Genomic DNA, 16,540 nt, shown 5'->3' with positions numbered 1-16,540 from the left:
TCATGATCCCATTGGTCAGTTGAGGGATCCAGCCCCACGACAGTCTCCTCACTCAGTGGGGAGTCTGCTTAAGGATTCTCCCTCTGCCTCTCTCCCCACTTGCATGCACACATGTGTGTTGCTCTCTCTGTCTCTGTCTCTCTCAAATCTTAAAAAAAAAAAAGAGAAGAAAGAAAGAAGAAAGAAAGAAAAGAAAGAAAGAGAAAGAAAGAAAGAAAGAAAGAAAAAGAAAGAAAAGAAAGAAAGAAAGAAAGAAAGAAGAAAGAGAAAGAAAGAAAGAAAGAAAGAAAGAAAGAAAGAAAGAAAGAAAGAAAGAAAGAAAGAAAAAAAAGAAAGAAAGAAAGAAAAAAAGAATCAAAATGTAGGAATGAGAAAGAAAAAGGGAGGACATAAAAATTACTGGCCACAAGTAATGGCTCCATTTTTTCTAAATGTGATGAAGATCATAAGCCCACAGAAGCTCATATAACCTCCAGCAAAAGAAACAAAACTCCACCAAGACACATATAACCAGATTGCTGAATACTGTTGATAGAGCATCCAGAGAAAAACATTTTATACAGAAAAATAAAAGTGACAGTAGAATTCTTGCAAAAACCTGCAAACCCAGAGAACAACTGAATGATACCATTTTAGATTGGCCATCCTGGCTGAGGGTCGGGGGCAGTTGAGCACCACAAAACTTTAGGCAGGGACTATCAGCCCTTTCCCAGCCGCCAATGATGTTCCCTCCTTACGGGCCAGCCATCGGCTGAGCCAGCTCCACAGTAGAGTCATCTTCCTGGGACTGGTCTTAGTTCTCCCCTAGGTCACATATTCCCCATATTTTGAGACAAATATTTGCACAGGAGGTTACTGGGAAGTAAACTCAAAAACACGTAGAAGAAAGTGACAGGGGTGAGATGGGGTTAAAAGAAAAAGTTAAACCGCGATGCAGTTGCAACAGAGGCCTCAGCTGACCCCCGAGGGGCTCTGAAGCGGAGCTGACTCTTCAGAATTGTCCCAAACTCCGAGAAAGGGCTGGGCCTTTGTACCTTTCCATAAACCAGTCACTGAATATGGGTTGATTCTGAAGAGGAGGTATAACCTCCTCTGAATGGAGGCCTGTGCGGAGCACCGAGGATCCCTAGCACTAAAATGACAAAAAAAAAAAAAAAAAAAAAAAGGCAGGCAGTGGGGAGTAAGGTGGGGGGAAGGATTTGTGTTAATATGAGAGAGAGGGCAGAGCGAGGAGAGGTGGTGAAAACCAATTTTCAGTTATTTCTTTAGTGTTTACTAATTTTAACTTCTCTTGTTAAAAAATAATGTCTGTTGTAGATGATTTGGGAATGAACGTTTAAATCACCCATAGTCTTGTCAACCAGAATCAACCCTATGAAAATCTTGAGCTCTTTCTCCAGAACTTTACATCTCCCAGTGACTCAAAACAAAGTAGCTCTCTTTGTCTTCTAAAACGTTTACCATTGGTTAGGATTAAAGACTGATGATGGTTTTTCCTGAAAGTTCGTGGTGAAGCTAAAACTGCAATGACTAAGACCTGCCGTTCTTGTTCACTCTGCCCAGTGTCTCAGACTTTTGTGTTTGTGGATTTTCATCAGCTTCCAGGTTACCTGGAAATTCTAAAGGCTGCATCCATCCTTAGAGTTTAGCAGGCTCCGTCTCTCCCGCGAGCCTAATGAGCCGATCTGTCAAGCGGCACCTCAGGTGCAAGCGGGGTCCAGATTCCTTTCTCTTCCCAGCTTGGTATTCTTGTGTCCCCTCCACGAGGACTTGTAATCCACCTACTGCTAGACTAGAACATCATCCAGCGTCATACTGTTCGTTCCCTTGAAAATTAAGTCTCCACATCAGGCCATAAATTGGACGGGGATTACACAATTTATAAATCACCCAAGTGTTGGTTGAATCTAACTTTCGGGTTCACTGTTGGATAATTCCTAAAATGACTATCTTTTGTTTTGTTTTTGTTCAAACTATTAGTAAGTGTGGTGTTGGTGACACGGGCAGCAGTGCCATCTACAGGTCTCCTCTGACGCAGCTCGTATTAGTCCCTGGGATTCTCAAAAGGGATTGGAGTCTACTGAATATTTATGGCTTTATAATGTCAAATATAAAGTGATACTAGGCATAAACTTAAGAAGCATACATTTACCGGTACAGATCCCTGCTAGGGATTTTTTAAACCATTGAGCTGATGTCAATTGTCATATTCATATTTATAGCCAAAATAATCGCCAACATAACGTACAGGACCTACAATGCACGTTGAACGAACATAAATATTTGGATCATACAGCACTGGGTTCTAACTGTGACTCCGTTACTTACCAGCCGTGTGACATTAAAAATTTTAATCTCTTTGACATGAAGTTTCCGTATTTATAAAATGAGAATCGTACTCTGTCCCTGACATCTTTGAGAGCTCAAATGAACTCACATGTGTAAAGTGCCTCAAATAGAACATGCAGCCGACGTGCCCCAGTGAACAGTAGTTCCCTTTCCCTTAAAACAAACAAGCAATCTAAAGACTACCGGCTCTGTACCCCGTCAAGCTAAGAGTTGTAAAATATACCATTACTGGGGCACCTGGGGGGCTCGGCAGTGGAGCATCTGCCTTCGGCCCAGGGTGAGCCCCCGGGGTCCTGGGACCAAGTCCCACATTGGCCTCCCCACGGGGCGCCTGCTTCTCCCTCTGCCTCTACTTGTTGCTCCACCTGCTTCTGCTTCCTCATGCTCACTCTCCCTCTGGCAAATAAGTGAATAAATTCTTAAAAGAAAAAAAAATATATATATATGCGCTATTAACTTTTGGGGAGTTTGAAGGAACTGTCTTCATAGGATACTTATTATTCCCCCTGTCCTCTGTTTTCATTTTTACGTCTTTTAAATTTTAAAACTATATAGACTACTTGCAAAGAATATTTCTGCAGGATATTTACAAGAAATTGTAAACAGTGATTGCTGAATTTGGGGGGTATGAAGGCTTATTTTTTAATGTGTATATCTTGGGAGCTGTTCTAAATCCTATCATGTACAACATTTTTTTTTCAAATAAAAGCAAATAAATATAAATATCTGAAAAAGGAAAATATATGAGATTATCCATATAAAAAAAGGGGGGGATCCCTGGGTGGCTCAGCGGTTTAGCACTGCCTTTGGCCCAGGGCGAGATCCTGGAGTCCCCGGATCGAGTCCTGCGTCGTGCTCCCTGCATGGAGCCTGCTTCTCCCTCCTCCTGTGTCTCTGCCTCTCTCTCTCTCTGTGTCTATCATGAATATATAAATAAATAAATCTTTAAAAAAAAAAAAAGGAGGGGGTAGCCCGGGTGGCTCAGCGGCTTAGCGCCGCCTTCAGCCCAAGGCCTGATCCTGGAGACCTGGAGTCGAGTCCTGCATCCGGCTCCCTGCGTGGAGCCTGCTTCTCCCTCTGCCTGGGTCTCTGCCTGTCTCTTGCTGCATCTCTCATGAATAAATAAATAAAATCTTAAAAAAAAAAAAAAGACGAGTAATCACTTCTCCCTGCCCCAAATCTTTTCTTCTCCCGTCTGGATGAAACAGGACAGAAAGGGAGAAGGCTTCACCGAATGATTCGGACTTGGGACAGACTTTCTGAAGTCATGGGCTACCCTCTGAAGGGAACCTGGATCACGTAGCAGACGATCATTTCCCTGTGTAGACGTTTTTATGAAGAACTCAGGAAAATCTTTGCCTTGGGGGGGATTTGCTCATCGTCGTGGAAAGCTCCCGTGGGTACAGCTACCCGGACGGGTCTGCCCTTAAGGCCTGGCACAGGCATGGGCTGCGCTCCACGGTGGGTCCCTCGGTCCGGGTCACCTGGGCATCCGGGCACGGCTAGCAGCCCCGGGGCAGTCCTCTCACCTCCTGCTCCCCGACCTCTGAGCGGACTCCGTGCCCGGGGACCAGCCTTTGTCACCGCCCGCTGGGCACTTGTTGCCAGTGCGCGCCGCGCCCCCCCCCCCCCCACCCCAGCGCTGGGCCACCGCGGGGCTCCCCTGCTCCTGGGCCCAGACCCTTGCACCTGCGCCGCCTCCCGCCAGGCCTGAGCTTCCAGAGGCGGGACGACTGCGGCGCGAGAGGGGGAGGCTGGGGGGGCCCAGGGAAGGGGCCTGGGACAAGGAAGCGCAGCGCAGCTCCGAGGACAGGTCCGCTCCAACGCCAGCCTCCAGGCTCAGTCCCCGGGCGCTGGACGCGGTGTCCCCCCCTCCAAGGTGGCCTGGCGTCTCCGTGCGGCCCCGGGGAGGGTGACCTGGGGCGTCTGTGCGCCCCTGGGAGGGTGCCCTGGGGTCTCCGTGCGTCCCTCGGGGAGGGTGACCTGGGGCCTCCGTGCGCCCCCCGGGGAGGGTGACCTGGGGCCTCCGTGCATCCCCTGGGGAGGGTGACCTGGGGCGTCTGTGCGCCCCTGGGAGGGTGCCCTGGGGTCTCCGTGCGTCCCTCGGGGAGGGTGACCTGGGGCCTCCGTGCGCCCCCCGGGGAGGGTGACCTGGGGCCTCCGTGCATCCCCTGGGGAGGGTGACCTGGGGCATCTGTGCGCCCCCGGGAGGGTGCCCTGGGGTCTCCGTGCGTCCCTCGGGGAGGGTGACCTGGGGCCTCCGTGCGACCCCCCCGGGGAGGGTGACCTGGGGCCTCCGTGCATCCCCCCCCCCCAGGAAGGGTGACCTGGGGTATCCCTGCGTCCCTCGGGGAGGGTGACCTGGCGTCTCCGTGCGTCCCTGGGGGGGGGTGGCCTGGGGTGTCCGTGCGTCCCCCAGGGAGGGTGACCTGGGATCTCCGTGCATCCCCCGGGGAGGGTGACCTGGGGTCTCCGTGCATCCCCCGGGGAGGGTGACCTGAGGTCTCCGTGCGTCCCCCCCGGGGAGGGTGACCTGAGGTCTCCGTGCGTCCCTCGGGGAGGGTGCCCTGGGGTCTCCGTGCGTCACCCCCATGGAGGGTGACCTGGGGTCTCCGTGCGTCCCCCCGGCGGGTGCCCTGGGGTCTCCGTGCGTCCCCCCGGGGAGGGTGACCTGGGGCCTCCGTGCGTCCCCCCCCCCCCCCCGCCGTGGGCAGGCCGACCCCGCCGCCAGGCAGGGGCACAGGTGCGCGGGGCTGCGGCCGGCCCGGCCCCCTCCTGCTGCCTGTCCCCCGGGGAAGTGCCCGGCCTCGGGCCTGGGCCTGGAGGCGGGTCGCCAAGTGTCCCCGTGCGCGGCGAGCCTCCCGCTGCCCCCGCACCGCGGCCCGGGTCCCCGGGGGCCGTCGTGGGGTGGTGCGGGGCGGCCCCCTAGCCCCTGGCCAGCACGCGGCTGCCCCCCGGGAGCTCCCTGACCTGCGCTTGGCGACTGTTGGCTCCGCAAAGGAGGAAACAACGTCCCAGGGACGCGCAATCATTTAAGGGGTCGTCTGGTGCACGAGGAAGAAGGGAGGTGCTGGAGGGTGGTGGAGTGGGGCCGAGCCCCGGGGGGCTGGGGCGACCTGCGGGCCCCCAGGGCGTCGGAGGCCTGCACGCCCCGAGCCTCCTGCCACTGCCAGGGCCGGTCGCGGAGCCCAGGGCACCCAGCAGGGCAGGTGGCCCCGGGACCAGCCCCTATCGGCCCCTGAGCTTGGGAGGCGACTCTGGAGGCGGCCTCTAAGGGGAAGGGCTGCTGTGCAGGGCTTCGGGGCCATCCCAGTGGGCCCCAGCGAGGTGCACCAGGGGACAGGGCCCCAGACCAGGGAGCAGCAGCCCCAAGAGTGCCACGTGGCCAGGGGAACTCCAGCTAACTAGCGGCACTAGGGCAGGCGGTGTCCCAGAGGCCCCCAGTGACGGGGCCTGCAGCTGGGCCTCTGGGCCTGACCGCGCAGCTCCTGCCCCTCAGGCTTGCCCCCCCCCTCGGGGGCTCCCCACCTGGGCCAGGCTATCCACCCAGCCTCCTGGGGCTCAGCCTCTCCCTAGGGAGACCTTAGGGCTCATGGAGCTCGGCTTCCACCACCGGGACTCTGAATCTAGCCCGACTCTAAGCCTGACTCTGGGTGGCTTGACTGGGCCCTAAAGCTGCGGTCATGAAAACTGGTTTCCATGGTAATCGGTAACTTCTGCTGGGAGCTCAGCCTGCACTCACGTCGGGCATAGCTCAGATAGGAGGCAAGAGCCGGAGCCCCCCCTGGGCTCATCACGGACCCGCAGAGAAGGGCCGAGCTGGCATCGCCCCGGCCCTGGCTCTCGGGCATTCTCTGACGGGAGGAAAAGGTGAAGACTGATGGATACGAAAACAGACACGCCCTCCGCACCCCAAACCTGGTCGTTATGTTCCACACCGAGGCCATTTCAATTCGGCCCAAACTGAGGGTAGATGCAGTGAGACCTTGGGCTTTTACTAATAGGTTAGATACATAATCTTTTTGAACTTTAATATCCTCACACGTAACATGGGAGGCTCATACTAAACTACGTCTAAGCTCCTCGTACTAATGTCGGGTTCCAAGAGGAGTCGAGCCAAGTAACCTAAGCCATTGCGAGGACCGAAACGTTTATTGAATGTGTTGTAGTTTTACTAATCCGGTTCATTCAATAAAGACCAACGCACCTATTTATTTCTGCAAAGCCAGCTAATGTTTCCAACTTAATCCAAGTTCATAGGTGGGCCAGGGAGGAAGAAGGAACTCCTGGTCACTTCCTTTCCTCTTCACCTCTCATCTCTCCAGAACCTCTGAAAGGGCCCGGGGTCCAAGGATGATAAAATAGTCTCACACATTCCAAAGTACAGAAACTCATGGCGTGCCCTTCAGAGAAGAGATGGCACCCGTTTCTTCTACCCTATTTCAAAGGTGAACTTTATTTATACTGCTTCTTTCAGATCTATGATCTGCTAGTTATGAGGTTCACGGCCATAAAAAGCAAAAATAAATCTTTTGAATGTAACAGTTAAAATGTAATTTCAGTGCAACTGGAGCCTTTCTAAATCAGTTATTAAAAGGACTTCCAAACTAAATAAAACATCTCTAATTAATGAATGTAAATAGCAACACGTTTGGCACTCAGAAATGTGTCCTCGTGCAATAATATATTAAAAATAATATGTAACTAAACAGGAGATGATTCAAACAAAAAATTTAAAGTATTTATTCAGAAGTACGAACACCAAAAATTGAAGTGGTTTTTAAGACCTAGATTCTTTGAATAATTGCCTCAACTGCAAACAACAGGCCAGTTATGATTAACTTAGCTAAAAAAAGATTATGAGAGATTTACAGTGGAAAAAAAAGCTAGCAAATCTGATTGAATGTGAATTTCTGCATTTGTGATTGATGCCAGAAAAAGACATTGTCGCAGCTTCATGGAGTATCTCACAGCTCTAATGCACATTTTTGTGCCATTATCAGCAGCATTGCAAACTAACCGTCAAAGCTTTCATGCTAAGCTATTAATATCTACTAATTTGGTTTTTTTCCCCTCCTCAGCCTTTTTTTTATATAGAAGATAAGCAGAGTTTGGAAATAAGTAATTCAACAAGTCTGATTTGAGCATCTTTAAAGGTTTTTTTCCTGATATTTCACTTTTTCATAATTAAATGTGATGCCTTATCAAATATTTGCCCAAATATTTAATTATAAAATATCATTAAAGCTCCATAACTTACGCACACCTTTACCATATTTTCTTTTATGCATGGCTTTTCTCCTTCTCTTCCCCTGTGTGCCCTTGGACTATTCTGCTGATTACTGGAAGGGCCTTCTGAGAAGCAACTTAATTCTGGCAGAGGTTTTCAATTTGACATCTCATTTTACAAACTTGATTGGAATTCAGGGTATTGAATCATGGCTCAGATAGGTTGAACTGAGCTAAAGCGTTCCATTCCACAAATATCCTAAAAAACAATCTCCTTGCCCATTTTCTGCCGTGGCCCAAGGCCACCTGGGTATAAGATACCTGCTTTATTGAACAGGCAGGGTTTTTTTTTTTTAATAGGTATTCTCTTCATACGCTGTAATAATAGCATCGTCATCAGATACGGATACTACCTTGCTAAATGGCTTACCCTTTTCTTTTGTTCAGTTATGCCCCCAGAGTCATTTTGACATAGTGAATTAGCCTTGAGAAGGATGAGGTTTTGTTCATTCATCTCTTCAGTCATTCATTTCTAGGTATTGTTCTTGCTTCTAGAGACCCAGACAAGAATCCTGCTGTCCAGCACATGGTCCACAATTAACCACTGACTTTTAGAAATTTGATTGATTGATTGATTGATTTTATTCTTCATATTGGAAGATCATAGAGCTGCCTTTGCCATATTATGAAGTAAATACTGGATACTGCTCAAGTGTACATATAATTAGCTTCTCACTTATTTGAATATAGGAAGTACTACTGTTCTTTTGTTTAAATTCGAAGGCAAAAAAAAAAAAAAAACCCTTAAAGTTGTAATAGAGATTAGTACTGAAACTTATAAAAACATACTGAGCACATAACCCTATTGTTATTATTACACACCACCTCAGTTGGGCTTGAGAATGAATGTGTTTGCTATTTTGACCTGTAAGCGCGAGGGCAGTGACCTAACAGTAACCAAAATATGCATTTATCCGAAACTTCCTTGATAGTCAACTCTAATCCAGAAACTTTATAGCATTCATTCATCTATTTGTCAATTCGTTTATTTACTCACTAATACCAGCTATATGCTCTGCATTGTGTTAGACAATGGGGATGAAAGGCTAGATAAGACACCCTAATGTTGATGTAGAGAAGCTGACAGACTGGTTAGAGAAACAGATAAATAAATTGCCAATCATAATATAATACAGGTGCTATAACAGAGAACTACAAAGCTGGGAGGTAATACATATCATATGTTGTACATCCTTGGGATCATATTGTCTATCCTAAGGAAATAAAATAATGAATGCAAAACATAATAAATTAGACAATCAAACACTTGTCCTCATGCAAACTGTAATGATGTTTGATGAAGAAAGGGACTTTTGTCTTTTGATTCACTACCATGTAGACAGTGTATGACACTATATCTTGTAAGTCTTAACAATGGTCTTTTTTAAGCTTCTTGCTTCCTGAATTATCCAACCTCCATTACCAGCATATTACATGTAATGCCTTCAGTCATAAAGTTCCATAATCTCACTTTCCCACTTCCAAAGATAGGCAATCCAGGCCTCCCAAGCTGTTCTATATGAAGTTCAAGCAGTTCCCTGAAATGTATTTCAAACAAGTATTTACCAATTGGTGAACTTCAGCCCCCAACCAAAATTAAGCACTAAACACTAGATTTATCCTCTTGCTTGAAATAATAAAAAGAATTAAAACAACAGTGTCCGAGATATTCGACATCACCCTATAAAAAGCGATGATCAGTAAACAAGGTAAGCCATCCGATTGCACCAGTTTAGTGCTATGAAAGTTTTCTGTGTTGTGATACCCAGAAAGTGAACCTAGATAGAACCTGGAAGATTCTCTGAGTTGAGGAGATGAAACTGAGAATATGAGGAGAATGAGGTGACTTAAAGTTCACAGCAAGGAGTCCTACAGAGGGGGCAATCTACGCAGAGAGAATTTTGAGGTTCTGCATCATGTCCCCCTTTAGTGCTCTGCTGAAATATTTATCAGTGATTTTCTGTAAGCAAATAACCCAAAGCCAAGAGAATCACCTGGCTGGATTAGAGGTAACAACAGTCTACTCACCCACACAGAGCCGAGAATACGACTTATCTATTCCCATTATTCAGACTAGAAAATCTCATGATTCGTGGGACATTTGATAGAACACACAGAAAAGTTTTGCCTTAGTACTTGGACAGTATTGGAAAATTGCCCTTACACTGAGCACTGCTTCAATCTCACCTAAGAAATCTTAAAAACAGAACTCAAAAGGACTTGCTTCCAAAAACACTGAGTCTCAGAACAAAGCACAGGACCATTTAAAGGAATACAAATAAATCTAGCAACCCATGAGGTAAAAGTTAAAATGCCTGGTAGCCAATAAAAAATTACTAGACTTCTTAAAAAAGCAGAAAAATATAACCCATTATTAGGAAAAAATCAGTCAATTGACACTGACACATATGTTATAATTACCAGAGAGGCATATTAAAACATTCAAAAACTTAAGTTCCGATAAAAAAAGACCCAAATAGAAATTCTAAAGATGAAAACTACACAGTCTGATACGAAGATACACTAGATGGTATTAACGACAACAGCAAAAATTGATTAATCCAAAAAGAAGGCAGTAAAAGAAGGCGAAGGTGACAAAGAACAGAAGAGATGAACAGAAAACAGTAAGATGATAGGCTCTAGTTTAACCACATCAATACTCACATCCTACATAACCCAACTAAAAGACACATATTGTCAGACTGGATAAAAAAAAGCAAGACCAAACTATAATCAGCCAGCAAGAAATTCAGTTTTAAACATAAACACATAAATGGGTTTTAAAACACGGTTAAATATAATTCACCATATTAACAAACTAATAAACAATATTCATGTGATAATCGTAGTGATGACAGAAGAAGCATTTGACATAATCTAACATCCTTTCCTGATTGAAAATCCTCAATAAGTAGAAAATTTACTCAACCTGATAAAGGACATCTATGAAAAAAGCTAGAGGTGATACCATACTTTATGGTGAAAGACTCAGTATTTGCTAAGATCAGGAACCAGACAGGATGTCCTCTCTCACCACTTCTATTCAACTGTCTTGGAGGCTCTAGCCAGTGCAATAAGGCAAGAAAATAAAAATAAATAAATAAAATAAAATAAAAAGCATCCAGATTGGAAAGGAAGACATAAAACCATCTTTATTTATAGCAACATGATCTTCTACTAGAAAATGTGATGGAATTGACTTAAAAGCTGCTAGAATAAATGAGGTTAGAAAGCAGGATACAAGATGAATTCACAAAAATTAAATTTATTTCCATATGCCGGCACCTAACAAGCAGAAATTCAAGTGTAAAAAAAACTACCATTTACAATAGTATAAAATATTTAATAACTACTTACTAAGTCCCGGGCTTTACTGTACAATGACAAAGAGAGGCACTGTCTCAAGAAGCTCTCTAAGTAGGGACACAAACACAAAAACAGATAATACACTTTACGTATTAAAGGTAAAGCCTTTAAGTAAAGGAATAAAAATAAGTAAAGGAATAAAAATATATCTGAACATCCGGTCAATTGTTAACAACTTTCTCCAGTTAGTAAAACTATTTCCCTATTGTCTGAATGACCCATAAGCACCCTGAAATTTCATAAACTGGATTAGCACAACCAGGATTCCTAATGCTATTAGTAGAATAGCTCTTTTTTTTCTTACGTTCATGTGCCTGAAGTTAAGAGGATAAGTCATTCCTAATCCATGTTTGAGGTTCTTTTGTCTAATAAGCCAGTTCTCAGGCCCAGAGAGGGTGGAAAAAGTCCATTCTAGAAGATTTCAGCTGCCCATTCTTCTTTGCATTTGTACCAACTGGCAGAACCAGAGAACTTAAAAGTATACTAAGGCCTTAAATAGCTGGGGCACCATTAATCCACTAGACTGGCCCATAGCCTCTTTTGTGCTTTTGTGTGTGTGTGAATCAAGGGCTAGTTCATTAAAATAAGGCTACAATTGAGATTTTAAGTAAAATATTTTAAAATTCTTTAGAGAAAACAAGCCCAAATTGTTAAACACTCACTTATTAGCACAATTTTAAGATTATTCTTCTGCTCAATTCACTAAGGCAGTTCTTTTTTTTTTTTTTTTAAGATTTTATTTATTTATTCATGAGAGACACAGAGAGAGAGGCAGAGACACAGGCAGAGGGAGAAGCAGGCCCCATGCAGGGAGCCCGAGCGGGACTCGATCTCATGCCCTGGGCCACCCAGGCCTCCGGCACTAAGGCGGTTCTTTTAGTGACTTACACTAACTTGGTTGAGCAAACGAGTCTTATGGAGTTCTTATCTGATGCCCTGAGCACAATGATGCACAGAGTCTACCTTGTTAAGATGTCAGACGTCAAAACGCGCCCAAGCCAAAGACTACAAATGATTTGAACTATTACTCACACAGGTGTGTGCAAACAAGGAGGAGTCCCTGAGGGCGGAGCAGGACCCTCCGGCCAAAGCTCAGGGCAACATCCACTAGCCCGAAGGGAGACAGGGTGTGTGTGCTCGGGGGCTGTGGATGTCTCTGCTTCCCATGACATTATTTTTTTAAAAAAAGATTTTATTTATTTATTCATGAGAGACACACAGAGAGACAGAGAGGCAGAGACCCAGGCAGAGGGAGAAGCAGGCTCCCTCCAGGGAGCCCGATGCAGGACTCGATCCCAGGTCTCTAGGACCAGGCCCTGGGCTGAAGGCAGGCGCTAAACCGCTGAGCCCCCCGGGCTGCCCCTTCCCCATGACATTTTTAAATGATGTCCGGGCAGACAGAGTCTTGGCCGTGGTGGGGGGACTCGGGGGGCGGGATAGGTTGCCTCGCATGTGGCTTACGAGGTGCAATCCAAGAGGGCGCAGCTATCGCTGGTCTGTTGGTTTTCCCCCGGGGGAGCAGTGGGGTGGCTGCCAGTCTCCACGGTGCCAGGTGTTGAGTGCTGTAGCCACGCGTCGGCGTGCGGGCGATTCGTTCCCTCAATCTGCGCCAACCCAGGGGCCTACAGACGAAGGGGGGCAGCCCTGCCCACCAAGGAGACAACACGCGCGATCTGTACAAAAGTGGACTTGCATAGAAGTTTCCCAAAAAGTACAAGACAGAGAGCGCTCCCCTGAGGCCCCACGGGAACCTCACGCTGTTAGGTTGGGACAGAAATTAGGCACCTGTCAGCTGAGTGGGGAGGCCCGGGCGCTCGGGCCAAGGAGCCAGGCGGTGCGAAGCCGGGGAAGCACGAGAGGCGCACGGTGGGCAGGAGCCGGGACGCCTCCAGGGGGACAGGGTGGCAGGCAGGGACACAAGGATGCAGCAGGGACCGGGGCCAGGGCACCCCGTGGCTGCGCTCAAGTGCTCGGCCTGGGCGCGGTGGGTGGTGCAGGCCCCTGGTGCGGCCCCAGGAAGGACATGGTCTAGCTCCCCCAGGAAGGAGGCCTCCGGCAGCGCCGTCGGGGAACAGCTGGGACACGCTGGGGGCGAGTGGGCTGGGAAGCTTCCCGGAGTTTGAGTCCCACCTCCACCCCCCAGGCAAGCTCCTTCAGGGACCTGACCTCAGGGCGTCAGAGGCGGCCAGGAGGCAGAGGAACGGACGCCGAAGTCCCAGGGAGGAGATGGAGACCTTACCGTCTCAAACGTAATCACGAGCTCTTAAAAAAAAAAAAAAAGATTTTATTATTTATTTGACAGAAAAAGGGAGAGTGACAGGGAGACGCAGGCTCCTCGCTGAGCAGAGCACTGGACACGGGGGCTCGGTCCCAGGACGCAGAGATCATGACCCGAGCTGAAGGCAGACCTCGAGCGGCTGAGCCCCGGAGCCGCCAGGAACCTTGATATGCCCGTTTCCACCCCTCACCCCCACCCCCACCCACACCCCCGCGAGCCCTGATCAGTAGGACCCTCGCTCAGTGGCTGAAACTCCCACTCGGTTCCCCTGTGCCCCTGAACACGAAAGCAGCCCCGATTCTTCATGCCTCCCGGGCCCCGCAACCTCGCTGTGTGACACCACGGTCCTTCCTAAAGGCAGAGGCTGTTGTCACGCCCCTCGAGGGACGGCTGGGCCCCTTGACTGGTTCTGGGTAACAGAAGGCGGCGGAAGTGACAGTGTCACCTCGCCCGCTTTCACCTCTGCCGTGGGCAGGAGAATGTGCCCCGTTACCCTGCCCGACAAGTGTGGGGTGAAGCCAACCCCCCAGCTGAGACCCAGAGGGCAGCCGACAGCCAGGCACGGCCAGTGGCGGGAGGAAGCGCAGCCAATCCCAGCAAGCCCGTGTCGCCTGCCACCCCAGGCACTTGCTGTTGTGGGACAGTGAGGTCTGATGCTTGAGTTTTGGGCTACAGTAGGCAGATGATAGGCCCCATGACCCCAATTTCTTATATCCCAGGCATATCAATTGCGCAACACAAACTCCCGTACTTCTACTCCAAAGCAGACCTCGCGTGTACCCACTTTTCCCGCCTGCGTTGCTCCAACCTAGCCTGATACCCAGCCCTGCCCCGCCGAGCCACCACAGCGTCCTCTGCTTCCACCTGCACCCCTCCGGTCCGTTCTGCCAACACCAGGGCGACTGATGCAAGTCAGGTGGCCTCAGGCATCCCCTCATGTCCTCTTGTTGCCCTCAGAAGAGTCTAGTCCAAGCTCCTCACCGTGACTTCTGAGCACGGCAGGGCCTGCCTCACACCAAGATGAAAGAAAAGGACCCTGTAGGGCTTCACTCTCGAAAAACGGTTTCTTCGAAGAAATGTGGAAGCAGTTGCTCCTAAGAAACCTCTGCTTGAAGAAAGGTGCTTTGCTGTTTCATTTCACGGAATACCATTTTGGCAAATGTACCAAAATATATCAGAATGGAACGGTTTCAAAGGACTATCACTCAGCCATCAAAAAACGGAATCTTGTCATTTGCGATGACTCTCGGGCAGAACCAAACTGTATTATGGTAAGTGAGAGAGGCCCTGGGGGACTCCGCGGTGGAGCGTCTGCCTTTGGCCCAGGGTGTGACCCCGGGGTCCTGGGATCGAGTCCCGCGTCGGGCTCCCTGCATGGAGCCTGCTTCTCCCTGTGCCTGTGTCTCTGCCTCTCTCTCTGTGTCTCAGGAATAAATGAATAACACCTTTAAAAATAATAATTCAGTCAGAAAAAGACAAATACCACGTGATCTCACTCATATGTGGACTTTAAGAAAACAGATGAATATATGGGAAGGAGGAGGAAGGAGAGAGGAAAAGAAACCGTAAGAGACTCTTAACAATAGAGAACAAATTGAGGGTTGATGAAGGGGCAGGGGGCGGGGCTAGATGGATCCTAGGCATGAGGGGGACACTTGTTGAGACGAGCGCTGGGTGCTGTACGTGAGTCATGAGTCACTGAATTCTACTCCAGAAGCCAGGGTTGTGCTGTGTGTTAAGTAAAATTTAAATTCTAAAAAAACGAAAGTTCGTTTGGCAGACACATGAATTGAACGTGAGGATCCGATTTTTCCGGCCAATAAAAAATTGAGGTAGAGAATAAGAGGAAAGGATGAAAGAAAACGTGGCACCAGGTAGGCGATGGAGCGTGTAACAGCGGGTGACCGGAGGATACTGACTTGAGGAAGCGGTCGGCGGTTGGGGCTCGGGAGGTCAGGGGGTCAAGACCACGCTTTGGGGAGGATCCTGCGCGGCTGTTCTCTGACTTCACACCGAGGGGAACACGGAGAAGTAGGCAGGCCCTGAGGTCGGGGGTGCTGGCTGCGAGGCTGGACGTGAAATCAAACTCCCTAGGAACAAGCGCTGGGAAGGTCGCTGAATATCTGCACAGAGAATACTTGGGGCTGAAAACAGGCTTTTGCATATTTTCCTTGTTTTATACCTTGAAGAGCTCGCGGCTCCCTGCGGTGCAGCGCACAGTAATTAGCTTTCATTCTGACTTCAGTCACGTTCGCCAACTTGACGACTCGCACGCCCCATGAGCCTGTAAGTCTGCCAGGAAAGGGTTGCTAGGAGTTGTATTTTTATTATTTTTAATTTTTTTAAGATTTTATTTATTTATTCATGAGAGACACAGAGAGAGAGAAGCAGAGACCCAGGCAGAGGGAGAAGCAGGCTCCGTGCAGGAGCCCGACGCGGGACTCGACCCGGGTCTCCAGGATCGCACCTGGGCTGAAGGCGGCCCTCAACCGCGAGCACCCCGGGCCGCCCAGGAGTTGTATTTTTGAAAGGCCCCTCAGAGCGCTGGCTTCCAGGATGGAGAGAGGCTGAAGACTAAAAGCTGCCACCGATGCAGAATTAAATGCCGCGGTCACCAAAATGAATTCCTGCTATTGAGCACCGTGGCCCGGGCCCCGCAGTACCTGAGAGGGGCATTGGTACCGTCGAGGGCACTGGTCAGGCGGGTGCCGTGGCTCCGTCCACAACCCAAGCGGCCGTCCTTTCTCTGCCTTCTTTGCCTCGAGGCGCTGACCAATCACAAAGTGTGGTCGGTCCTTTCCAGAAATTCCTCTCGGATCCGAGCACTCCACGCCAACCCCGGTGCATCCCCGCGTCGGTTACCTCCACTCGTCGGGTCTCTGGGTCGCTCCCATCTCCGGTTGCAGCGGGTTGCATTGTGTGCCCCAAGCGGCCCTAACTAAACGCCCGGCCGGTGGGATCGCTCCCCCGCAGGACACCTTCCCGCGGCTCCCTCCGTTCTCACGCTCGGGCCTCGGCGCCCCCACAAGGTTTACAGAGCTCTGCGGACCCGGCCCGGGGTCCTCTCAAATCTGGCTCCTCTCTGGCCGTCTCCCATTCCATCCGCACACCCCAGCCCCCTCCATCCATCCTGTCGTCGTCGCGCCTCGACCGTGGCAAGCACGGCCAGCTGTGCCCGCACACCCCCGCCCTGCCCGTCCCCTGGCCTCCTTCCTGGCTTAGAGACCTCCCCAGACGGCTCCCGCGCATCCAGATGCC

This window comes from Canis aureus, chromosome 8, assembly GCF_053574225.1.
Source record: "Canis aureus isolate CA01 chromosome 8, VMU_Caureus_v.1.0, whole genome shotgun sequence".
Classification (NCBI taxonomy): Eukaryota; Metazoa; Chordata; class Mammalia; order Carnivora; family Canidae; genus Canis; species Canis aureus.
The sequence above is the reverse complement of the archived record's forward strand: the minus strand, read 5'-3'. Positions refer to the sequence as shown.